Source organism: Buteo buteo, chromosome Z, assembly GCF_964188355.1.
Source record: "Buteo buteo chromosome Z, bButBut1.hap1.1, whole genome shotgun sequence".
NCBI lineage: Eukaryota > Metazoa > Chordata > Aves > Accipitriformes > Accipitridae > Buteo > Buteo buteo.
Window position 1 is genome coordinate 73707453 of NC_134204.1, and position 26309 is coordinate 73733761.

Genomic DNA, 26309 nt, shown 5'->3' on the forward strand with positions numbered 1-26309 from the left:
TTGCTGCTGATTTTTTTCATAGAAATTTCTGTTCTGTGTCTGATAGAATCATTATCTTTTATCCTTTAAAATAAAGAAGAAACCTTTTTCCATATAGACTGCCATTGTTAGAAAGTCATCTGTTACTTAGTTCCTCCACTTCTGTTAAGGACTTAACTCATTTCAGTCTGAGACTGGTGTGACGTGCTATGTTTAGCCTCTACTTTTAAAAAGTTTTAATCCCATATGTGAGAATTTAGAAATGTTTTAAGGAGTTCACTTATATCTACCAGTCAGTGAATACCTTTCTTCAGAATTTTAGTTCCTTGCAGTTAAAAGAATATAGAGCAAGTTTATTTCTTCCAGTTGGATTTGAAAGGGGAGTAGTGTTTTAGAGCATTTTTAGTAGCACATTTTCCCTGATCTTGATTTCTGGTCTTTGCATACCTATAAAGGTAGCACAGAAAGACATCCACTAGAATGTCTTATTTGTGAGGACTGCAGAGGCTATTCCCAGTCTAGGTATCGGTATGTTGTAACGTCAGTTTTATTCCAGAGCGAAACGGGTATTTTGGTAATGTTGTTATCGCTGAGCCACCAGTACGTTATACCAATACAGAGTGCCAGGACTTCTACACTCCATCCTCTACTGAGAAAAGGCATTAGAAAGATTTCTCTTCCTACTCTCAGATCTGTGAAGACAAAGGAAAGTGGTCCAAAATGCGAGGGCAATCTCATACAGGCATGTTGCTCACCTCTGTTGTCTAATCAGAGCCTATAAAGAATATACTTTGTTCTCTCTTAAAGAGTAAAGAGGCATAAACCATGTTCATTAGTATGCAGAGGAGTTTTGCACATGAACAGAACATGGTTGTGTCATTTACCTCTGTCCTGGCACAGAGCTAACGTAGAGCTCTGTTACATCTCCTACTTGGGCAAAACACCAAGGAAACTCCATGGCAGCATAGCCTTATTTACAAGGTTGTTCATGTGATACTTCGGTTAAAGGAAGTAATTATCTCACTTCTCAAAGGCATGCTGTTCATATGCATGTCCAGAGGATTCAAACACAGAAGACTTTAATTAAAGTTGAGAAGTATGAAAAAAGGACACAATCCTGACAATGATCATCGAGTAACTCTGACTTCAGTTCTAACTAAAATAATAGAGCTACCCTGCAAGAACTATTAACCTTCAATTAGCACAGGGGAGCTTTTCAAAGCAAAAGATCAATGGAAAGAGAAATTTCTGCTTAAACGGCATGGCATGGCAACTGGTAATTCAGCCCTTTTTTTACATGTTTGTATGTGTATTGTCATGGAGGTGGGTGAGGTCCCTGGCAACTGGAAAAGGGCCAAAAGACAATCTGGGGAACTGCAGGTTGACCAGTTTCACTCAGGTACCTGGGAAAATCATGGCATGTGTCTTCTTGGAGCATGAGGGAGAAGAGGGTGTCTTCTTGGACCATGTCTTGTCACATGAGGGAGAAGAAGGTGATGGGGAACTGTCAGCACAGCTTGGCCAGGAGTGAATGGTACTTCACCCACCTCATCGCTTTCTGTGATAAAATGAGTGGATTAGTGGACAAGTGGAAAACGGGGGATATCATTTAGGCTGACTTCAGCAAGGCCTGCAGCACTCTCCCACAATGTCCTTGTGTCCAGGCTGGATGTTGGGGTCTGGGTGGGTGCCCCAGCAGGGGAGTAAATACCTGGCTGGGCGGCTGGTTGGGCAGAGATGGTGGTCGCTGGACAGAATCTTCTGGTAGGCTGGTGCCCCGTGGGGTCCCACAAGGTCTGCCCTGGGGCTTGTCCTGTTCAGCATCTCCATCCATGGCCTGGGGAGGTGGCCGAGTGCACCGTCAGGTTTGCGGGTGACGCCAAACCGGGGGGCACCGGCCGATATGCACAAGGGCAGGGCGGCCGTCCAGGGGGACCGGGCCAGTGGGAGGAGAGGACAGGACCCCCCCGCGCTGGGGGCAGGAGCACCGCGCAGCCCTGCGGCGGGCAGGCCGAGGCCTGGCAGCCATGCCGGTGGGGCCTGGGGCAGCTCTGGGGAGAAGGCCCTGGGTCCTGGTGGGCAGCCAGCTAGGCAGAGCCCGAGAGGCTGGAGACAAGGGAAAGCTTTTCCCCCACCAGGACAGCTGGGGAGTGGGGCCGGCCCCAGGGAGGTGCTGCCATCTCCCTCCTGGGAGGGTTTCCAGCCCCCGCGGGATGGAGCCCTGAGCAACCGGCTCCGACCCCGTGGCTGAGCCTGCTCTGGGCAGGGGTCAGACTGGGGACCTACCAAGGTCCCTGCCAGCCCGGGCTGTCCTGCAGTGCTACGTCCTGGCAGGCAGGCTGCGGTCCCTGCTGCTTCGAACCAGAGAACAGCTGAGGTGGGCAGTGACCTCCGGAGGGCAGTGGGTCCAACCCCCTGCTCGGACCAGGCCAACTTCCATCGAGGTTGCTCGTGGCATCATCTGGCCAGTTCTGAGTATCTCCAATGGCGCAGATAAAAGCAGGGGCTGAATAAACTCCACTGTGAGAGCACAAGTGTGCAAAAGCTGAAAGGTGGCCCTGGATTCAGCAGTGAAACTGTGGGTGGACTAATATATGAATCCCAGAGAGAAAAGTTAGGTATCAGGAATACGGTATCTGTAGCGTCTAGCACACACGTTACAATCAATGGCAGCATATCCTTCACTTGAAACACGATGGCTAATCGGACCTTTTTGTAGAAACATCTATCTGCAGCAAGGAAGCAAAGACTTTTAAGAGGGAGGAATGTAGACATATAAGCAAGGGTAATTAGGTAAAATCACTTAAGATGTTTTTGGCTGAGTGTCAAAGCAAAAGCTTGATGCTGTGAAGCAGTGGTATCTCAAAGGCAAACATCTGAACCTTCATCCCTAACCTGTATCTAACATTACGCCAAAATGTTTGAAAATGTACAACAGCCAAAAGCTAATTTGTGAAACTTAAAGTTCAATGCCAGCTTCTCTTCCATTTAGAAAATTGTCTCATTGTAGTACAACAGTGTCTTTTCCAGCTTCAGTTAAATATGACTAATGGTTGCCAGACTTTTGGTTTTCAGTAGAAGCAGCAACATAAGAAATTACAGGTCAGGGAATACTGAAATTTAGTACTGCAGCCTCTACAAACAGTAATTCAGTATTTCTGCCAAAATGTTGAGTAGTGTAGCTGACTGATGAAACTGCAGTTACAGCCTTCTGCACTCATCCATAGGGATGCAAAGCAGTTTGTCCTTGATGAGATTTCTGTCTGTCTCAGGCTGTTATTCACTGGAGATTAATCCTGCATCACTTCATCTCCTGCTGGTGTTCCCTGCCCTGTCTCTGTGACAGCAGTATTTGGAAATAATTTCTGATAACTTAGATTCTGGAGGAAGGACCTTCTGGCATTAGGGTTTTTTTTTCAGTAGCCAAGGGCAGCTGCACGGACAAACCACACAGAATACAAAGGTCCTGGACAAAAGTAATGACTAATTAACTTCATACAGTTTTTGGCAGAGAATTGGGCACTGGCAGGCTGAGGAACATTGTGGCTTCATTCTGCTTTTAGCATTGTTACTGCCAAGGTCCCATAGGACCTGGGCTGCTGTGGGACCGTGTGCCCCACCAGCCGTCCGGTATGCCGAGGCCAAGGGGTTGGTAAGCTCCAGAATGTGCAGGAAGCTGACTGAATGAAGCCATGAGGCACCTTTCGGTGCCAGGACCTCCAGGATGGGGAAACAGAGACGCACTAACAAGGCCCCTTATAGGGTACAGGAGCATGGGGTAGCAGCACAGCACCTCACAAAACAAGCATGGGTTCGGGGACCCACGATGCTGGCATGTCTTTTACTGCAGTGCACTGGTGGTTGTTTGATTTCCTGTGACTCCATAAAATAAGGTTGCTCTTTGATGACAGCTGGTAGTTGCCATGGTGGCTCTGTAAAATGTGAATTGTACTTTAGACCCTTTCACTGTCTCTCAAGTTCTCCACAAAAAGGCAGCTATATTTCTGACTTTTTTAGGATAGTTGTAGCCCACATGACTGTACCATCTGGCTGAGCTGTATTTACAGCTACCTGTATTTCAGGCAAAATTTTCACAGAGGTATAAATCATACACAAATAAAATGTAAACTATGCAGATGTGAAAAAAATATAATAAAGCATTCCAGTCACCTTTCTGATAATGCATTTAAAAAAAAAAAAAGTTAAAAAAATCATAGCTAATAGACTCCATTAACTTTCAGAATGTCTCTTTTCAAATTAATCACCCAGTTTTCATTCCCATCTTCACATATTTCAGTAGATTTCTTTCTCCATTTGTGAATAAACTTACCACTCTGTCACATATGAAAATAAATGTCTGTTTGTTTGACTGCTCGTACGGATTTGGTGACAATGTGATGTCTTTAATTAGTTCCAGAGAAGTGCCAGCTTGTACATGTGCTTATTACAGAAAAAAGTAGCCAGATCTATAGGACTAGATTTACACATTCATGTCAGAGTATATCTAGTCTTTTGATTATGGAGTTTTGTTAATCCAGAGTATGTACACATAAAAAATTTTGCAGTGCTTGAGTGGATGGTTGTGTTGGTGGAGGCTGCATTAAATGTTCCAGCATCTTATGTGGCTTTTTTACGCTTTCTCTGCTGGTAATTTTATTTGAGAGTGCAAATTCACAAACTGAATACCAGAGGTGCCTTTCATTTTGCTAAAAACTTTAATGTTTTAGTCCCCTTGTTTTTGTTAATTTCTGATGCTTAGTAATGACATGTATTACAAAACCAATGCATTGGGATAGATGCCAAAAGGTATTTGTGTTAGATTAAGCACAACCCTTCTACAAAGAATATCATTTGGAAGTTGCAGCAATTTTGAGGCAAGCCTTGAGCAGCCAAGAGCTACCAGAGTGATGCTGAAGCTACGGGCTGCAGAGAGAAGCCTGATAGCAACAGTTTTGAAGCAGAGTTTCAGCCCTGTTTCTGAAAGCTGCAGGCCAGTCCCTGTCTGTGCGAGGAGGCAGCTGTTCCTGGTGATCTCAGCTGTTTGCTGAGCTTCCCATACCTGCCTTTGGTTCCAGGCAAGACTATGAAATGAGCTTAAAAAAAAAAAAAGGATGTTGGAATCTGGCACAGAGGAAGAGAGGTTAAGTTATTTTGCAGGAGACTGAAGAAAGAATCCAAGAGGCAACAGTTTGGTTCTCTGAGCCCCAGCCCGAACGTGGCTTACCCAAGGAAAAGGAGCAGGGTGGAAACCCAGATCGCCTCCCAGCAGCCCTTGTTATTCGAATTCTGCCGTTTGGCTCTACAGCTCAGTGAGGGACAGAGAGGTTTTCCTATGGAGGGGAAATCTCCCCATGGCTTTGCCACAGTTTAAATGCGGAAGAATTAAGTTTTTTTCACCTGAGGCCATTTTTCTGAACTCCAAAGAGCCTGACTGTGCAGAGACTGAAAATATTTTTGCTTTTAAACCCAAACAGGGCTACTTCTTTCCTGAAACACAAGCCAGTGTTATTCTGCTGTGCAGTGAAAGGTTGATTCTTCAGGCTGTGAAAAAGAGGCTTTTAGATAACTTGGGTGCCAGGGGTCACAAAGCCATCCTCTGCCCCACTCAGTGCACAGAGACCTCCTGTCTATCTGCAGGCAGCTGCTGGAAACAGCTTTGCTGCAGTCGGTGGAGCCTGTGACCAAACCAATTGAGGAGCAGCTGGTGGGATTTCAAATGCTCTCTGTTTGCAGAGAGAATTCACAGAATATTTTGAGGAAGAAGCTGGGAAGAACAGCGCAATGACACAGCAAAAGCAAACTGTGTGGTTATGGCTGTGCTGAAAGGGCAGCATTTACTCCAGTGCAAACAAAGCATTTGGGTGGAAGGAGGAGGACTTGGAGTGGTTAGGCATGAAATTCTTCCCAAGTGGGAAGGTAGAAAAAAAAGATCCATCCATGGAGGTCAGGGAAACTGAGCCAAAGCCGTCTAGGAGGGGAGGACTAAGAAGGAAAGGATGCTGGGGAGGGCAGAGCAGCGAGAGACCACCAGTGGTGTGCTGGGGAGCCCAGTGGTCAAGAGGTGCAAAGGGAGGCTAAGAATGTCAAAGCTGTGTGTGACAACCACAGCACTGAGATGAAAACCAGTAGATGCATTCAGAGGGCACAGAACAGCCTTAGTGGGTGTGTGGTTACTCTAATGCATGCCTGTTGTTTTGTTACATGGTTGTTAGCACTTGGTGAAATGGTGTGGGAGCGGTTTCATTAGTGCTGAGGACCTGAAGTCCACACTGTACGTGTCTCAGCAGTTTCACTTCAGACGAGCTTTAGTTCCATCCCATACCCTGACTCCTCACTATCTGCTGAAGTGCCTCTTCCCATTCAGTTTAACGGGATGCAATCCATTTTATGCAGTCCATTAGGTGAGCCAAACTACAGTGAGGAAAGGCAGATGGTCAGGTGAATGATTGTAGGAAAGCATTCCTGATGTGAACAGAAACACTGCTGCAGATGTACCCTCTGACCAGGCAGCTGATCACAAGTAATGGGTACAAGTGTGCAAATGAAACTAAAAGCGAAGAAGGATAACAGAAAGGAGAAAATGAGAAAAGAAAAGGGGGAAGGAAAGGGTTAATTATCCAGGAAGCTCCAAAAGAAGAGGAGAAAGGAATACCAACAGGCCTTTATGTGCAAAGGTAGCATGGTAGGGGGTGGAAATTAGTCTGTTTCGAGATCTGTGCCTCTGATTAGAAAAATGGTCTGGTTTTATCATAAATACATTTGAATTTTCAGCATTAAAAAAAAATCTGAATGGTGGAAACCAAGTAGATATTAGAATGATCATATTTATGTGCCTCTAGTTTTTTTTCCCACATCTGGTTTGGATTACTATACTTTTCTTTCTAGTGGTAGAAGATTGTTGAAATGCATTTAACCGATTCCTTCCTCCCTTCTTCTCCCTCCCAGCCAATCACTGAATGCAGGCAACATTTTTATTTCTAGCAGAAAATTAATGCAGCATGCATCAAAAAAATCAGGCAGAAACATGCCTCAGCAAATATTTTTGTATGTGCTTTATTATGAGAATAACTTTTAAAACTATTGTAATATATCTAAATGCTTGTGAAGACATACAGCTTGATCAGAGGCTATTGAAGTGGACTGAAAAACATCTATTGTTATCAGCCATGGGATGAAGTTGGGGGAAAACCTAGTATGTTTAAGTTTTTCACAATTTGTTTGAAACGGTCTACAGAAAGGAACTGATTACTATGTTCATTGCTGTAGGTTCCTGCGTTTCCAGTGCAGCCTGATTTAATTCCACTTCCACTTAGTTTTACAGGGTTCCTCTCCAAGGGCTTTTTGTGCTGCAGTATCTCCAGTTTTTAGAAGTTTGGCTTCTCATTAGAAAAATCCTGCAGTACAGAGAAGCAAGGCATCTTGGAACCATCTCACACTTAGTTGTGGGCAGAAATTGTGGAATGCTGACTATTCTGCATGTCAAATCTTGCCAATGGCTGGAGAAAAATAAAGCCATTATTAAAAACAGCATTGTTATTTTTTTCCAGCAAAAGCAAGACCCATCTGGTTATTACACTGTTTGAGACCATGTCTATAAGTTTAAGCAGTGCAGACTTTGCTGACTTAAGGACAGACTTCAGAACCAGGATATTTTTAGTGTTTCATGTTCGAAATCTTTTTGGCTCGGGTCATGGGGGAGGCTGTAGATAGGGGTAAGAAGGAGAACCAATGGCAAGATCTATGTGTTTCCATGATTCCCAAGACAGGAGAGAGCTAAATGCCTTCTACCACAGGCTGGAAGGACGTTGCTTACATCATGGCAGCATCTCAGGGTTTCAGCTTGGTGTTTTGCGCATATCTGAAAAAACAGCTCTGGTGACTGTACAGTGATCTGGATAGTGTGGGGTTTAGACAGCTTTTTGATGCTCTGGGTTTTTAGCCTTGCTTTTTTCTTGTTAAAAGATTGCTCTGATGAGTACAAATGACTCTACAGGCAGGCAGCTGCAGAGATAAAAGGTGAAGAGGTTTATACCTCATTAATCAGTGTTAAGTGATTGTGGTGAGCCACTTGAAGCCAGCTAAAGATGGTCCAGAACAGGAATTATTCAAAGTCTGCTATGTTTTAATACTAGTTTACTTTAATAAGTGATTTCTCTGAAGGAGACATTTCTTTTGCTGTTAAGTTTTCTTAACTGCTCCTAGTCAAGTTCTGGGTTAAAGGGTGGCAGGAAAAGTTTTTGTAAGTAGAAAATTTTATTTAACAAAACAGCTGTTTTTTGTCCCAAGTGCAGACATGTCCCAAAGTCAGTTTAAGCCAAGTCATGGCTTATCAGTAAGAAAGCTAGGCTTTGCTCTAGAAGGCATATCTATAGCACAGTATTTCATAGCCTTGATGATGCAAACATGTCATTAATGATCAGCTAATAACAGGATTACTCATTTGGACACCCAAAACCAGCAATGAAACTCTGTGATGTTCCCATAATGCTGATCTTTATTCAGTTAGTGGGGGCAAAAAAGACCAGCCTAAGTACTTCCTTGTCGTTCTCCCTTTCAGTTAAGCCCCTCTGTTAACCACAGAGCCTTGCTGACTGCGTAGCAAAAGTGCTCACACAGTCACTCTTGAATCTCTGATGTGAGGTGACATGTATATTTCTGATGTCCAGCTTTTCTGCTCCCTTTTCTGGCCATAGTGGTTTTCAGGAGGAAGGAAAGGGGAAATGGAAGCAGAAGTGGAAGTAGAAGGTAAAGGAGAATGTAAACAAGCCTCTTACTAATTACCTTCCTGGAAATCTGCCATATAACTAGTTTTCATTAAGGCACTTAGAAACAGTGAGATGAGACCTGTAAATCATTATAACAGTTTTTGCAAACCAATTACTAGCCAAAAAAACCCCAACCAAACAAAAAAAAACCCAGCATGTGAACAAAAAGAAAACAAATACAACAGAATTCTGATTTTTTCTGAGTGATTCAGTTGCCTGTATATGCAACCAAACAAAACTAGAAAAACAATTATTTTTAAAAGCTGTTCCAGTTGAGGTTACTTTGTTTGCCCCTCATTGTCTATAGAGCAAGTACTGAACTGTGAAAGTTGTAATGGAACTTCTCTTAAGCTTTTTACTCTTTCATTTCAAAGCTTGCAAGGACATTTTTGACACTCTGTGTTATCTGCTTTTTACAATGAGTGTTATGGCCTGTAGAATTGGCAGTCTCACTTGCTGGGGAGCCAAACTCACAAACCAAAATTTCTCTGTTCTTTAATGTCAGGCACTCTGAATCCTTGCATGTTTCTGCATGCAGTTTACTGTTTGTTCCCTTGGACCCCATTCAGATACATCACAGAATTAGTTGGACTGGAGCAGTCCTGATGGAACCATCTCCCACTTCAAGTAAGTCATCAAAGTTATTTAGTGAAAATAAAATCAGAAACATCCCAGAATGACATACACATGGAAAAATATACCAAGAAAACTTTGTGTGTGATGAAATACAAGAGTGAATTCCAATATTTTCAGATTAGGATTCAGCTTTTCCTTTGGTTCCTTCTTCTCTGTAGGAGGTGGAGTTGGGATTTCACAGTCTGGATCCTGGTTTGTAAATGGACATCACTTTCAGGGTGTTTCAGATACCTCTTTTGTCTCTTTATTTTGTAGGTACCTGTAAAGAATATTTTGTCATGAGCTAGCTCACCTGAAGGTCTTCATTAGACAATTAAGACCTCACTGAATTCATGATTTGGTTGGATTTAAAAGACACATCTCTTTGGAGCAGATTCAGAGAGGCTCAGGGAACCATGCATGAAGCTGAAGATCATGATGGAACTTGGTGTGCAAAAACAGTGGTCCCATACTGACTTCCTAGAAACTAAAACTGTGAGATTGTAATCCATGATGACAGGAACAGGAACATCCTGCATCAGTGTAGTAAAAAATGGCAATACAAATACATGTGATTAAAACTGCATATGAAATTTATACATAAGGAGACTTTGGGGCTGACACTGATGTTTTTTCTCTTCAGTTTCAAATCTTTTTTTTACAGTATAAAGTCTTTGACTCAGAGGCCACTGGGGGTTTCCAGTACCAGAAAGGACGTCTTTTTTGTGTCATGTGCCTATGGATGGAAGGAATTAAAACATTACCACATTCTCTACCTTACTGTGTGTGTACTGCACTGTCGGCAAGGACAGAGTAGTATGGATGGAGCTTTCTCAGTTAAGGTGCAAAAAGGCACTGGGCACTGCAATATGAGTTTTGTTCTTCACTTTCCTTTTATATTCAGTGTGATTTGAAGTTCTTCCCATTAGACTGACGTAAAAGGTTGTTTGGCCATCTGGATATGGATAACCCATGATTAGTTTATGTAGTCTGGGAATGCATTTACATAAACATTGGTAATTTAGTCACCCTGAAACCAAATTAAAGTGTCTGGACAGGGCTTCACACTCAGGTCTGTAGAATCCTGCTGGCGTTACACCAAGAAGATTTCTGCATGTGGGCAGGCCCCACTTTTTATTTAATTTATTCAAACCCATCTGCTTTTCCTTAGAGAATTATATGTCCTAGGCAAATTGTACCACTGCTGATAATCCACAGGGTTGTCTAGACTAGCTCTGTATTTTGAAATGCATTCCCCACTCCCTTCCATTAGTACTTTTCACCAGCTGGAATGCATAGTCATATCTTGTGATGGATTAGCCCACATTTCCATATCTCAGGGAGATGTAGAGGTGCACTGCTACCTGCTCTTTAATGAATAAGTACATCATATTTTACCTATGGTCATGAAATTGGTGCTCTGAGAGATGGGATTATTATTAAAGCTAGTAACTTAATTAAAAAAGGAAGTCATGTGCTTTAAGATGAGATATTAGACTATGAATACTGCCTCTATTATCAAGTGAGTCCTTAATGTTGTTTGAAGGAGACAGTCACCTTGGAAAATGTAAGCCTCGTGGTTTAACAAGGTGTTTTGGAGCTGTATTTACCCAATTCCTTTCATTTATGAAGGAGGATCTTGTATACATTTAAAGGCAGTACTGGGCCCTTGCCTTTCCTTCACCTGCTGTGGTAGGAATAACTTTGCAAAACTTGTAGGACCCAGGTGATAATGCTGTATGTGCAATGAAGAGTTATTGTGTTCTTCTGTATGTTCTTACAGATCCACTCAGTGAAACAGAGCGCAGACAGAAAAGTATTACTCTCTCCTGCTAGCCAGTGTATGGAAGGTTAGCCAACACATCCCTGCAGAAAGCTGAAATGCACTGAGGCTGCAGCTTTTAGGCTGGAAGAGAGAACCAGGTGACAAGTGAAGAATGATCTTTAATACTTTTTGCTCCCACTGCAGTATGCATGGGTCTGAGCCCTTCCTGGGGGCATCAGCGTACTCATCTTGGTGCCCACTGTTCAAAGAAGTGCATCTCTTTCACTGAGCTGGCACTTCGTCCATGCTTTGGCCTGTAAGGCAACCTTCCTTGTGTGGAAGACAGTAGTGTTATCTTTAGATAAGGGAGTGAATTAAGGGTAGAGTAACTAATTTTTTTAAAAGGGAAACACATGGCAGTGTGTTCCATAGCCTGTCTTGTTGTGATAGTTTAAATTTGAATTCAGACTATCTAGTGTTCTGGATTTGTTGAGTCCTCAGAGAATAACTTCCAAGAGTATATTTTATTTAGGTATGTTTTATAAGACATAAACACCAGCAATGTCTTTCCAAGGATTCAATAGTCTTCCTAGTTTATAATGATATTCAAAATAACAGAATTTCATTATCTAGATATTCTACCAGCTGATGCTACTGCACTCAGCACCTAAACTAATTATATGCTGCAAAGAGCTGCTTCTAACCTTCCCTCTCCCAGTTGCCAGACTGGAAAATAAGATTTAATAACACATCTGGGAGTTCAATCTGGGAAGAAACAGACCTGAATAACCAACCGCCCTTGCCACCCACTTCTCTTTTATATCAAGGCTTCTCAAAGTTGAATGCCTCTTCTGCTGATAAAATAACCCAGATCCAAAACAATTAGAGCCTTGAAAGCTTTGAATTTTCCCTGGAGACTTCCAGGCAGCCAGTGCAGCTGTCTGAGCAGCACTGTAATGCTCTCCTGTCGTAAAGTCCCACTTAATAAGTGGGCTGCCAGGTTCCAAAGTAGCTTTGGCATCCCAATGGTGTCATTAAATAGAAGGAGAGATTAGGGCTAGACAGGGAATAGGCCAGCCTGAATCTGAAACAACATTAATCCACAGCTTTTCCAGTTGCATATACATCCTTCTGAAAAGTGCTGAGGTGCTATATCAACACTCAACAGGTAAGATTAAGTGCCAAGAAAAATATTTATCAATGTACGCATAGGGCTTTTTTAAAGTGTATGTTCACACCTAAACTGTTCTGATGTGTCATTTATAACATGAGGTATCCAAGAAACACCACAAACTTTTCATACCCCATATATGTTGTCAAGTGCTTAGTGACAAAGCATGTCAGACATTCACAGTGGGTCTCCCTTCAAAATGTGGTTGAAATAGAGTAGTGAAGTTCTGCACAATTTCCATTTTTTTTTTTCTTTCTTTCCTAAGGTTTTTTTCCCCCTAATGGCAGGCCAAGCTAATACAGCATAGACTTACTGGGTTTTGCATGAAACATAATTCAGAGTGTGTTCAAAAAGGAGTGTAACTTCTCTGTTAAATACTAGGATCACTGGGAACTTGGGCAAAGAAGGCAGTTTGCAGGACTTTGCATATGGTCCTTTGATTATCTGCTCTAAGAACAGGTGGAGGAGTGATCGTGGTAGCTTTAAGCAGGAACTTAGAAGTTCCACGGGGAACCTCTAAGAGTGGAGGGAAATAGATCAGGAGAAAACTTGGAGATGGATCTTGTAGCTTCCATGCTTAGGGGAGTATTTTAAGTAGCTCTTGTACACCAGGAGGGAGTCAGGGTGGATTTTGAGTACAAGGGATGCTCCTCTTGCCTCTTTCCATAGCATTGTAGCTATATCTTTTATCTCTGTGTGCCCTATGGTAAATAGAACATTTCTCTTTCTCATTTCCTAATGTAGAAAATGCTGGTGGGTAGGCTGGGCCTAGGTGGGAATATAAGCTTGTCTGATGGTTGATGTTACCTGGAGATCTCCTTGCTTCCTCTCCTGAAAAGGTTGTTGTGCATTGCATCCTCTCACAAAACACTGCCAGCGAGGGCTGAAAGAGAGGGCTCCACTTTGCAGGGCTTGTGTCATTATTTCAGCTGATGTCCTCAGGTTAAACAGCACCCAGCCTGTCCTGTCAGGTGCTCTAAAGGCTGTAATGGTTTTCACCTGCTGGAGAGATCACAGTTCTATCCTTCAGCTACATGCGATCATTGGGGAAAGCTGGTTTTGGCCGTGCCTTTTCTGTAATGTGACTTGAGTGGTTGAAAACAAAATCCTCCATCAAATAGCTCTTAACAGAGCCAGAAACTGAACCAATGCGTGCTTTGTGGACCTGACAGAGTGCCTTCTTATTACATTAATGTTATAACAATCCCAGAAGGAGATATAATTTTGCCACTAGTTCCAGGAAAGCATTCTTTCTGCTGTTTATAGGGAAGAGGAAGCAAGTATTTTAAAAAAATAAAAGGAGGGGACTTCAGTTTTGTTAAAATGCAGTAAGATTATAGCACTTTCTGGTCCACACATTTTTGACAAATAAATCCTAAAGAGATGCTGCAATTATAAAAGAGGAATTAAATTCAGAGAGCAGCTTGAATACAACCATTGTCCTGAGAGAAGCCTTGAGCAGCATCTGAGTGAGACGAAATAGTAATTGTATTTTGCTGTTTACTTTTTGCTGGGTAGGAATGGCAAACAATACTCTAATCTCAAACGGACAAAGGGCACCGAGTTCCACTCTTGGTCACCTTCCTATAAATGTATAAGCTCTTCATTGGTAGGAGTGGAAGATTTTCTTGGTTTATGCTGCTAAGATTGAGCAAAACTTGCTTCTATGTACTTCAAGATAAAATCTGGAAGGCATTACCTAATGCTAGCAGAGGGGTTATATTTTGCATTGGAGAGTTCTAGAAAAGTTTTCTTAATGCAGAAGCAAGTCTAATAATTTGGTCACATGCTGCCTTTTCCCTCTAGGTACTGTGTTTCCTCCTTAATTTTAGCATCACTTACACTGCTTAGCAAACACTAAAGAGATTGGATTACCATAGGAATACACAACTCCCTGCCTCTCCCCATCAGCTGTCAGCCACAGAAACCTGTGAGAGTATCCCACAGGTGAGCAGAAACAGGCAGGCAGCAGAGGCAAACAGATGATCCATGCAGGTCTCTTGACCTCAGCAGTGTTTTTCTTTCACTCCTGAAAGCACTAGTAAATTTAGTCCGCTAGCATTCAGCTGGTCTCCAAATGAAACAGGACTCCTTCTGCAAGACAATGCCATGAGTTTTGACAGCTGTTAACTGCATCTGAGCACCCTACCCACAGGGTATCGCCAGTGTCAGACCTCAGTTAAATATGCTTATTTTCTTTTCCCCCCTCACAAAATTTTCAGCCCAGACACCATGCTCTTGAGGCAGTTATGACAGAACTGGAGTAAAAGCATGCAACCAACGGCACGTATGCACCAAAACATGCTCAGGCCTCTGGCACCACAATGAGGCCACCAAATGTTCTTGCTGATGCCATTCAGCTGCTGGAAATAAATTGTTCTATGGGCAGCTATAATTATCAGGACAATCATCAGAGGGAATAGCTGTCTTTCTGAATCACTGAACCAGAAAATAGGCTTTTGACAGGATCATCATAATCTCTGGCCAACATCAACAAAAAAGGATTCCAGCCCTAATGAAGCTGTCATGGGACCATCCAATGGGTTTATTCAGAGTTTCTGTACCTTCCCTTCTCGTGCCCAGCCTCTCAGCAGGTCTGGGAGCAATGAGCTCTGGTTGCAAGTAGTAGCCATTATGCAGGAGCTGGTTGTGGATGCTCTGTGAGCCACCCTAAGAATGGCAAAGCTAGTCCTACAGTGCTTTTTATATCACTATATCCACTGCTGCTGCTTGCCACCATACTACATATGCTGGACCATCTCCAAATTGCAGAAAGCCACCTTAAGTTAAAAAAAAAATAAAAATTGAAAATAAGTCAATATATGAAAAAGCTGATTCTATGTCTGCTCATGATAACAAGGACGCTGTTTGAAATCCCCCCTGCCATACCATAGTGTTTTACAAGGTACATCAGTGGCAGGTTTCCAGGGTGTGATGCTTTGGACTAAGTGAAAAATCAGGCTTGATGGCATAGTTCCTAATATAACAGAGAGAAGATTTACTGCTGTAATATTTTTGCTAATGCCAACAAATTCAATGTATGTTCAACATATTTAAAAAAAACAACAGTAACATGTGAGTCTAGGGACTTTGGAGTAGAGTATTTAGACTTTCTATTAAGAATATTTACAGCATCTAGAGGCATATTACATGTATTGCCCTATCAAAAAAAAAAAAAAAAGAAATTCTATATCTTGTTTTTTATGGGAAAGCATCATGGTTTAACCCCAGCCAGCAACTAAGCATCATGCAGCTGCTCACTTACTTCCCCACGCACCCAGTGGGATGGGGGAGAAAATCAGGAAAAGAAGTAAAACTCGTTGGTTGAGATAAGAACGGTTTAATAGAACAGAAAAGAAGAAACTAATAATGATAATGATAACACTAATAAAATGACAACAGTAATAATAAAAGGATTGGAATATACAGATGATGCACAGTGCAATTGCTCACCACCTGCCGATTGATGCCCAGTTAGTCCCCAAGCGGTGATCCCCACGCCCCCCCTCCCCCCAGTTTATATGCTGGACATGATGTCACATGGTATGGAATACCCCGTTGGCCACTTTGGGTCAGCTGCCCTGGCTGTGTCCTGTCCCAACTTCTTGTGCCCCTCCAGCCTTCTTGCTGGCTGGGCAGCAGAAGCTGAAAAATCCTTGACGTTAGTCTAAACACTACTGAGCAACAGCTGAAAACATCAGTGTTATCAACATTCTTCGCATACTGAACTCAAAACATAGCACTGTACCAGCTACTAGGAAGACAATTAACTCTATCCCAGGTGAAACCAGGACAGAAAGAGTCCCTTTACATTTGTAATCCCAGGTGCACATGTGTGTAGTGGGGAGTAAATTGCCTATCTGTCCCACATAAGAGGGGGGTGGAGACCACACTTTTGGGTCTGAGTTGTTCTGGACATGTAAAGCAGGTGTCTGGGGAGTAGGAATAAAGCTAGGAATGAATGCATGGAAGAAATGCATTTGTTTGCAGCAACAGGTGCAAGCCATATTAGTGGTGGTACCCGCTCCTGAGAGAGCAGTTCTGGCCTCACTGCACTTCAGCCTCTCCCTCAGCAACACCAGCATCAGCTTGCCTCCAGCGCAGGTGCAGGCATCTCAGCAGTGCAGCCACAGCTGTGTCTGCGGTCCAAACTACTGCCTGCTGTGGCCTTGCCTAGGTTGGTGAATACTCTTTGTATGCTGCCAGAACTAGTGAGAAGCAACTATGCTAGATCCGTGCCATACATAGAAGTTTCAAGGGGATAGTATGGTGTGAAACAGGATTACGGTGTTCAGTTTGTCTTTATGGCAGCAGGCCCTCACTGTGCAGTAATTTGGGAGTAAGTCAGAACTTAATGTTTGGTACTGTGTGGAGTACAGTTATGCTGTGAACAATGAAGAGCTGTTAAAATCATGAACTAGTAAGGATGGATACTGACATGAATTACTCTACAGTCTACCAATTGAAAGGAGTGCAGGGAGATATAATCCTATAAGAAAGTATATTTAATTTTGCATGAATTGTGGCTTTAACCTATTCAGAATGTCATTGATTGATTCTCTCTATGTGTTGATTTTTTTCTTTGTCTGCTTTCAATTTTTTGCTATATCATTTTTCTACAGATGGCACAGGGGAGACAAGTGTTACGGAGGCTCACACAATGAAATCCAGCAGCTGTTAAAACTCAGATTTATTCTTCAGTAAAAAAGTTAGTTAGAACTCTGATAACATTTGTGAACCACAGGTTCAATGATGTAAGGGGAACTGGTGCTACACAGCCAATTTATGAATTCTTAAGATTTAAAATGATGACCCAAAATACGCATACCACTCACCTAAAAGCTGAGGGCTCTCTCCCTTGAGGAGTTACCACGGGCGGCATCCCGACCCAAGGGGAGAGTCCCTACTGCAGACCTGCTGCTCCAAGGAGGACTGACTCAAAATGTCCTCTAGCAGGGCCCTTTATACCCTTGTCAAATCTGACCTGTGGTCATTTTAGTCCCCGTTGGCCAAAAGGTCACTTCAGTGTACCTGGCATATCTCAATTGGTCAGTTCAATTTTCAACCTGCGGCCTGCAGGGTTTGGGGTTTTTTTCCTCTCCTCCCTGCCTAGAGAAGTTTTGTTTCCTGGGGCAGTGGGGGTGTACCTGCCACACCAAGTCATGATGGTGATTAAAAAAAGAGGAAGACTCTTTTAAAGGTGACTATAGAGGAAGATCTCCTCTACAAATATGAAGGGTACATAGTGTTCTTTTCCTTCTTTCAAGATATGCTGCTGCATAAACAAATCCAAGTCAGTGAACCCAAATGGTAAAAAAGGTAGGCATATTCTATTACAGTGCTTTGCTGTATTCTGTCCTCTTTCCTTCCTCACATCACAAGGCACCCTTTTTACCGCTGGGAAAAAAAAAAAAAATTAAAAAAACCCAGGTTTTTTTTATTTAACTTGTAGCAGAACTTTCAAACACAAGCAGGTTGGTTACATGTCACTGGCTATATTCTCAGAGGGTGTAGCATGGCATAGTCCTGTGGTTTCAGTAAAGCTGTGTAAGTTATAGTCAGTAGTAAGGCCAGTCCTAATATACACAGAATTGGATGCTGGTAAACACAAAGACATACTTACTTCAAAAACAGATTGAGTTGTTTAAGTTACATTCCAAGTTTTTTTAGTCACGTTACTTTGAAGCTTTACATGCCTACAGCCCCTGACAGGAGAGGCTGCTATAACTTATTTCAGTGCAAAATCAGCTAGTCTGAACTGCACTTGATGGTGGCTGAGCTAAATGAAGATGTTTTATTTTTTAGTAAAGCGGACTCAGTTTTGGAGGTGTTAATCATCACTAAATGGGAGGCAATAAGCTGCTGCAGACAATAGCTTCTTAAATACCCCAGTTGATTTTGCCAAGCAGTATTTAGCAACAGCCTGCTTTGGCTTGATTTAAGCTGATTCAGGGCCTTGACATAAAACTAAATCAGTAAGTTTGATGCAGAATGGAGTAAAAATTATCTCCAAGTTCAAATTGGGTTTAACAATGCCACAGCAATTTCTTGTAGGCTCAAATCAAAACCATAAGCTAGCCACTTGAAAAAGGAAAGAGGATGAGGCAGGCTCTAATTTTATCCTGCTTTCCCAAGAAAACAGAGTTTATGATAGTATCTTGGTTACATGCATGTTTCTATTCTTCCCACTGCCCCCAGATCAATTTTGATTTTGCCAGCCAGTTTTGTAAAATTGATTAAGGGATACAAATCTCAAAGACGGTATGTTCCAGCAACTCCTGTGCAAATTTATGTCAGGGTAGACAAATAGATGTACACAAACTTTGTGACCTACCAAGGAGGCAACGTGAATTCAGTCATACCAGGCACAAAACTCCAAAACAAAACAAAAAATAGACAGAAAAGAGCCATAGGAAAATAACCCTTGTAAACTCCACTTGCAAGATCTTGGTTCTTTCAGAGCATCCAAGCACATCTAGCACCAAACAGGGCAACATCACAACAGGTTGTTCCTGCTAGTTTAAATTGTTTGTACCACTGTGATCTGCCCCATTTGTGTCCTTCTCCATTCCGGATTCCCAACAGTGGAAGACATTCAGCAATCCTCAACCATTTGATAATGAATTAAATTGCATTTCAGTTCATTCGTACTGACAACAATTAATCTGAAGACCTGCTTCCCCCCTGCCCCCCGCCTTGAGCTGCGTATTTTATGCAGTAGGAAGAGGAAAGACCCTTGACTTCAGCATCTTTGCTGTATGTGCTTAGAATAATAGGGCATACATGACTGAATCGATTCCTGGTGAAATTCCCCAGAAGGAAATTGCCTGACTGGGTTCACAGTCCTGGTCTCTGACTTCTTTCCCAGCAGCAAAGGAGCAGCTTCCATCGAGTGTGCTGATGAACGTGGTCATGGTAATGATCTAATTGTACAACATGACTACAGAGAAGGGAGGTGCAGGCATCTTCCTGTTCCGAAAGTCAGCTCTCCTTGATGTGCTTTTAAGCACTTTGTCCCTTTCACCTCCCGCTCTTGCTGGAGTACACTACCACCTTTAGCAATCTATGATGGTAAGAAAAGAAGAAAGGGGATGTGAATTGGAGTTCAGGAAAGGAATCGTCTGCAGTTTGTCCTTTCTGGGCTCTAGTTTGTCAGCAAAAATAAATTCTTCCTAGGCAAAGTGGGCAGGTTTTTGATACGCTTTAATGATTATGGATTACAGAAAAGAGAATGCTGTCCTCAAAGACACCATCTATCCTTGTTTGAGTATCTATAACAAAATGGATCTTGTCAACCACACCTGCATTTTTAAAACATCCTTATGTGCAGTGTGTAGAGGGATGCAAATTTAAACTTTTGGGGATACTGGGACAATGGGAAGACTATAGCTTGTGTAGGTCGTTCAGTTGTTTTTAATAGGGAACTTGCCTGAAAATTGTTTTACTGTGTTGCTGAGTTTTGATCTGGCATTGTCCCAGTATCATGTTTAAGTGTTTCCAAATACTTTAGGAAATTTTGAGTGTGGCATTTTCTCTTTTTTACCTACTCCTTCTTAGAGCTCTGATCCCACAAACTCTCTGTATGCATATTTTACTATCTTCAATTTTCTACATGGGATACAGTAATGACAATGTCAGACCAGGCTGCACCTCAGGAAAAAGGACTGACTCTCTGCCTGAAAGCAGGGAACTGGTAATGAGATAAAAAGCAGTTCCACCAGTGACTTAAACCTGCTCATTCTGTGTTCAGAAAGATTATTTCCACTGCTATTTGTTCAGACAGCTCTGTGAGAAACACCTAATGGCTGCCACACTAAAACTAAACAGTTGTTTCAAAAAGGGTCACTTCTCAGGCTGTTCTTGCTGTGTTTGTGAAGGTACAAGGGTTGCTTCCACTATCTTTATTTGCACATGTTTGGTAAGAACAGTTAATCAGTTGCAATACAGTACTTCCTCCAAGCAACTCAATCTGTCCCCTTCCCCACCCTGGTCACAAACTGCTTAGTTACCCATTCGCCTTTTTCTTCTCTGGTTTGGCAGCCAATAGTTCCTAAGCCAAACTCTCACCTAAAAGGCCACAGATTCAGCCTTTCCCTAAGGCCAGCTGAGCTTCTGCTTTGCCTCTGCCACATGGGAGCTCCCGCCCCACTCCATCTCCCATTTGACAGAAGTTGGGCCCTTCTGCAATGGTACAGTTGGGGTCCATAGTGGGGAAAAAGAGGCCACCTTCCTTTGCCTTTCACAGTGGGAAAGGACAGAACGCCAGCCATCAACAACCTTTGTTGATTTGTTGCAATCTTCTGCAAAGCTGTGAAGTGGGCAGCCCTCTCCCCCATGTCTTACGAGATACGATTCCTCCAGACTGACAGTCCCCAGGGACATTTTTTGATGCTTGCCATGCTGTTCTTTTTCTCAGAAGACTGCTATCAATTTTGCATAGTTCTTTGTCTTGCATCTTCATTAGGCTGTGTAGTTCCTCATGAGTTCCTGCTGCTTGAAAAGAGGGGGATTTGGGTTTTGTTCACTCAGTGAAAACAGGATTTCCCCAACTCATTGCTGTTGGGTTTGAAATTTTTCCACTTAAGAATAAAGAGTTTGGCACACAGCCATTTTGTGTTGAGTTGGGTGGCACTGAAACAGGTCTCTGCTGTTACTATCTCTCTTCCCGTCCCCCTTTATTTAGTTATTTATTGCCCAGTGGAAAAGACGGGTCAGATCATAAGTTGTAAGGCCCTGAAGTCTTGTTGGCTTGAAAAAGAGTTTTTTGTCCAAGCTGTGTGTGTACATGTATATACACACACACACACACACAGAGCTAGGAGAATGCGTTTCGTTGTTGGTTTTTTTTTCCTAGCAAGACAATCCGATCAATGTAACTGCAAAGGTGGATTTAGTCATACGAACGGCTGTGTATCAGCCTACTCTCCATGGATCAGATAAAAGCAAAAATCCCTTTAGCTGATAAAACAGCAACACAAATATGATTATTTATCTTATCCTCCAACCCTGAGGGAAGGGACCGTGGTCTTTGGTCTCTGCTGATGTGGTAAAACGACACCGCTGTGGAGGGCAAACGCCTCCAGAGCACTGTGTCTACGAGGAGCCGAAAGAAGGTGGCGCGGGTTGAGATTCGCCAGCTGCTTGTTACAGACTCCATGACAGGTCAAAGTCCCGCATTTGCTGCCTAAACTGAAGCAACTTCTCCAGCAAGCTCTGCTAACTGCGGTGTAGGATGTAGGCCTCCTCCCGGTAGCCGTGGGGAAAGAGGGCCGCCCATCCGACGGGGCCGCAGGGCAGGGGGCTGCCGCGGCGCGGGCTGGGAAGCCTCGGGGCGCCCTGGGGAGCTGAGGGGAGCTGAGGGGAGCTGAGGGGAGCTGAGGGGAGCTGAGGGGAGCTGAGGGGAGCTGAGGGGAGCTGAGGGGAGCCGCGGCCGCACCGGCTGCCGGGCCCGCGCCGCCCCTCCCCTGCCAGGCGGGGTGTTCCCCTGAGGGCGGACACCGCTGCCGCCGCCACGGCGGGGCCGGCCAGCCGGCAGGCAGCAGGGCAGCGCCGCCATTTCGGCCGCTACCGCCGCTGGCCGCTTCGCGCCCGCCAGGGGGCGGCCCCCGCCGAGGGCCACGCCGAGCCTGTGGGGCCGCGCGGCGGCAGCCCGGGGCCGGCGGGGGGCGGGCGGGCCTGGCGGTCGGCAGCGCCTTGGCGCCGGTGGTGCCCGGGGGAGCCGCGCCGAGCTGTCGCGTCCCTTCCCTGCCTGGCCGGCGAAGAAGGCACCTGGGCGGGCGGCAGCACCCGCAGGGGTGGAGGTAAGGCGGGGGCGGCGGCGGGGGCGGCGGGTCGGGTCGGGTCGGTGCACGTGAGGGGAGAGGTCGGCCCCGCCGCCCCACAAACTTCGCGCTGTGAGCGGGTCGCCGATCGGGACGCGCTCCCAGCGCTCCGGCCGCCCCTTCCCCATCCCGCTCAGCCCAAGTGGAGGTGCCCCCCCACCCCAGCTCCTCCCAAGCCCGCGGGCGGAGGCGGCCCACACCTGCCAAACGCGGGGGGCTCGGCCGGTGCCCGCCCCCGCCGGGGAGGGTCTCCTGCTCCCCCGCGGCCGTCGTGGCCGGCCGGGACGGGGGCAGGTTCCCGCCCCGCCACCTTCCGAAGGAGGAGGCCCCGGGCCGGCGGGTGGGCGCCGTGTGAGAGGACGGGACGGTCCCTGTGAGGGGCGCTTGGCTCCCCGGTCACAGGCACCGTGTGGGTACAGCAGCCGACGGGCCCGGAGCCCCTGGAAAGGTGCATTTTCCTAAGGGCTCCCCCCCCCCCCCCAATGTCTCCGAGGTCGCTGGGTGCTTTCCTCCAGAGCTCCAGGGTTTTGCTCGGTCTTGCTCCGGGAGCCGCTGTCTCTGTAGTCCTGTTGCCGCCCGGTGGATGTCTGGAAGCTGGCGGGACCGAGGCACACCTGGGCAGGGCGCGGGGGGCTCCTGCCCCCGCCCTGTCAGGCACCGGGCGGGCGAGGGTGCACGCAGGTTCAAGAGAGAAAGGAGGAGGCAGGTAGTCGTCAGACTTGGGTTTGGGTTCTCTTTCCCCCCTCTATATATTTAAACCCAGTGTGGTGTCCCGCTCCCAGCCCGCTCGTCCTGCTGCCTTTCTGCACCGCGCTCTGAGGCAGGGAGGTGGGACGCAGAGCCCTGCCCGCTGGTACTGTTGTACCCGTGTTGAGCAAAGGGGTGGGAGCCTCAGCACGACGGGCTGGGAGTCTGTCTTTCGGCACGGCAAACGCTGAGGCACGGCCCGTTGAAAACGGCAATTTTGCTGCAGTTCTTTTAATGGTGGGGACGAAGTTAGTGTCTCAAGAAACCTGCCATGCAGCTAATCTGCCAGGTCTTTTAGCTGTGGAGAGACAGGCTCAGGGTGGCAGACTTTGCTTTTAGTTTGCAAGGTTGCTCAATGAAAAATGGTTTGTGTTAAACTCCTTGTTCACTAGTGGAACACAGAATTTGAAATCTCTGCAAGTCTTTGCAGCATCATGATGTGACAACCTGACAGCTGGTCTCAGAGGCTGACCCAGGGCCTGTTATGGAGAAGTGAGTAATTGCTGGTGCAAGGAGCAGCAAACCCTAGAGGTACCCACTGTTGGCTTAAAAGAGAATAGCTGCAATGCAAGCACAGAGTGGTCCTCATTGGCAGGGTCTCCTGGAGAGTCCTGCTTGCAGCTGATTGACCCTGCAGATCATATGTCTGTCTTCTGGCAAGACTGCTGCCAGCTGGCATTTGAAGATGTAAAGGCCTTCTTGCTCCCACTTGATGGTCAGATCAGCCTGTTCTGGGGCTGTCTGTGGGCAGCTCTCATAAACAAGATGTTCTGATTGATGCAGGGGTATGTCCTAAACCAAGTTAGAGCAAGAACAGGTTACCTGTATGATTATCAGAAGGGTAAAGGGTGGTTGAGGATCTTTCCCACCCTGCTTAGGTTGAAGTGATTTCTTATATAGACAGCAGGATTGTTTCTATTCTCCAAGCTATTTAATTGTGTTTTTTACACACAGTTATAATCTGTATGTGAGGTATACTCATGAGAAAATCTTCCAGACATTCTTCTCAGACTGGAGAGTTTATGGGCTAGATGCTCTGCAGTAGGTAGATGGAGACCCTGTTTCCCCCTCTTCCACCATAGCAAAGCATGTTACATTCTAAGATTTGCAGACTCTTCTGAGTGGACCAACATTTGTGATAGTTTTGCTTCTCCACTCTGTGCGGTAGAGAAAAGAGTGTTCCTGGGACAAAAAAAGGAGGAAACTATTCTTTTGTAACAGACTGTATGCCCATGTCAAAGACGGGGTAGGGTAGAAAGAAAACGAACACAGGGTGGATGGGGTACAGGCAAACAATACTGAGTTCCAGAAAGTACTATAGAGCTAAAGGAGATGGATGAAGAATAGTGTGATGTTGTTTTGCATCACGCAGCTTGGAATGGTGATTTAATGCTGTTTGCCGCAGTGTTGGTGTAGTAGCTGGTGCTGCTTAGAGCACATTAGTGAGTGATGTGAAACTTGGGACTGGACCAAATCACTTCAGATCCTTTGCTGATATTTATCTCATGATAAATGTTTCTTTATCAACTGCCAGCAAAGTACTTGGCGTCATTTGAGATCCTTGAGGAAGGTACTTCTGTTCTGGAACAGAAACTAAGAGAAGCAGAGAGGGCCAAGTGCCCTGGGAACATGGATCACAGAGTCATTTGGAATAGCATTTGTTAAAAATATTACAGGAAAAACATGGTACTGTTCTTTGTTTAATATTCAGTATTTATCATGAGTCAGGTAAACTGACATCTTAGATGGAATAGTTTATAGACAAAACACAATGTTATTTTCATTTTTCGTTTTAGGATATTATCTCAGGATTAGGTGCTTCCGTAGTACCATTGACAGATATCAGTCTTGTGAGCCTTTTCTGAGCCAGGGACTTAGGCCTGTGCAGGTAAGATGGAGACAGAAAGCTGGAATGAGTAAGATATAACTGGAATTTTAATACTAACTGCTGTACAATTAAATTTACTTCCAGAGAAATTACCAGCTTACTACTGCAATAAGCTTCTTTGGTGATAGGTAATTAGCATGTTAGTATTAAAGGAAAAAGGCTTACAAGTGCACTGCGGGTATGGCTGAAGATCTAGTAGTCAGTCATACACAAGAGTAACTGAGAGGCTCTTTTAAAGGAGTTTGGACCAGATAAGAGAAGAGGAGGTTTTACTCACTGTTCTCCTGTGTTTGTTATGCAGTCTTGCTGCCACACTCCCCCCTTCTCTTTTGTGCTGGTTCTTATATGCAGTGGGTGTTCTTCCCTACTTTACTTCAAATCTTTCCCTTGGAACAAAAGTATGGATTTTGTTTGTTTGGGTTTTTTTGATAATTTCCTGTTGGTCTGGTGAGCTCAGGAAAAGGTTCAACAAGTGTTAGATCAGAACAAGAATGTGGAATTGAAAAGTGGGGAAGGGAGAAAGAGAGGGTGTAAAATTGGGTCATCCTGTCTTGTGAACCATAACTTTAGTTTGATTTGCCCCAAAAAGATAAAAAGGGATATAGGCTAATCAAATAGCTTCATGTGAAGACACTTTTAAGAGCAGGGGGCTCTTCAGTCAAGACTTTCCAAGGTCTGTTTGATCTAGGAAATGTGTGTTCAGATTTAATTTAAAATGTCTGCCACTTTGTCTGTTGAGGGTGTTTCCTTACCACACCAATACAATCAGAAAAAAAAGGATTTTCTGTTTTTGTGTGAAGATTGAACAAACCCTCATGCTGTCAAAAGATGCTGGTTTCTAATCTGGAAAGACTGTAGCAAATTCTGTCGCTGGTAACGTGCAGTATATCCAGGTATTTGGTAGACAACCTTTCCTGTCTCAAAACCAAGTCTTTCCCCACTGAAGCGAGCATTGGTTTTGGATTTTTGTAATTTTACACTTATTACCATTTGGGAGTACAAAAAAATTAAAATATATCTATCATAATTATGCAGCTCTGAATTTTTTAAAACAAATGCTAGCAGATAGATGAGTGCAGCCTTTAAATCAGGGACTAGAGGGAGTGCTGAAGCATTTAAAATAGCTTGGGGAGTCTTGACACCAGCCCTTGACTGGGTGGTCCTCTCAGTGTGCTGAAACCAGGGAAGTGTGGCTGAGGGCTGTAAGAAATGAAGTTTCATTTTATTTCTCATCCTTTGGTCATGCATTCCTTATTCCAGCTCTAAATCTTGGGAGATCTGCAGTTTGTCTTTTCCATCTCACAACTGTCTGTATTTCAAAGTGATCCAACCTTTCATTGACCAGTGCAACATGGTGCAAATGCTAGCAGTGAACATTTCAGGTGGCGCTTCCCTGAAAAATATGGACTTCTGCTTTTTCTTCTTTTGCCCGGGAAAATAGTCAAGAAACTGTCCAGTTAGGGGATCTTGAAACGTAGTCAAATTTTTTCTTATAAGAAATTTTAAGTGACTTTGAATCTCTGTACTAATTCTAAGAGTCTTAGAATATAATTTTTAC

General features: G+C 44.3%; 1 protein-coding gene across 3 annotated transcripts in view; it reads left to right on the forward strand.

The window, feature by feature from the left end:
* Nucleotides 1-21964: 21964 nt before the first annotated feature.
* MOB3B (MOB kinase activator 3B) overlaps nucleotides 21965-26309 on the forward strand; it is a 139663-nt gene continuing 135318 nt past the window's right edge. For all 3 annotated transcript variants that reach the window (XM_075020409.1, XM_075020410.1, XM_075020411.1), the window contains exon 1: nucleotides 21965-22095. The gene's annotated coding sequence lies outside the window, so the exon portion shown is untranslated. The remainder of the gene's footprint in view (nucleotides 22096-26309) is intronic.